The 304-nt window shown below is 44.1% G+C and overlaps 1 long non-coding RNA gene across 1 annotated transcript; it reads left to right on the top strand.

Annotated features, from left to right (window-relative positions):
• On the top strand, positions 1-259 carry LOC112486748 (uncharacterized). Its single transcript, XR_003049213.1, has 2 exons — positions 1-63; positions 151-259. It is a non-coding gene; the product is annotated as an uncharacterized LOC112486748 (long non-coding RNA).
• The last annotated feature ends 45 nt before the right edge of the window (positions 260-304 follow it).

The following is a 304-nucleotide window of genomic DNA, read 5'->3' as shown; positions in this document are numbered from 1 at the left end:
ATTTACGTTCCCCACAGATTCCCATTTGTGGCTGTGTCGATTGCCTTTGCCGTCAACAAGGAGGTTGGTGACATCACATCCTGTTTTACAGTTTGTACCTCTGTTGTCTCTGAATTCCTGCTCAGCTGTGACGTGTTTTCATCTTTTCAGCTGGAGTTTGGAATCGTCTACAGCTGTTTGGAAGATAAAATGTACAAAGCCAGAAAAGGTCAAGGGGCTTTCTGTAACGACGAGCTCATTCAGGTGTCGGATGTCAAAGGTACAAAGGTTTTTTGCAGTATTTGCTGAAGTTGCACCTTTGGTA

This window comes from Cynoglossus semilaevis, unplaced genomic scaffold (genome assembly GCF_000523025.1).
Source record: "Cynoglossus semilaevis isolate Cse_v1.0 unplaced genomic scaffold, Cse_v1.0 C18500953, whole genome shotgun sequence".
Lineage (NCBI taxonomy): Eukaryota > Metazoa > Chordata > Actinopteri > Pleuronectiformes > Cynoglossidae > Cynoglossus > Cynoglossus semilaevis.
Note: the sequence above shows the minus strand (reverse complement) of the source record. Positions and strands in the feature narration are given on the sequence as shown.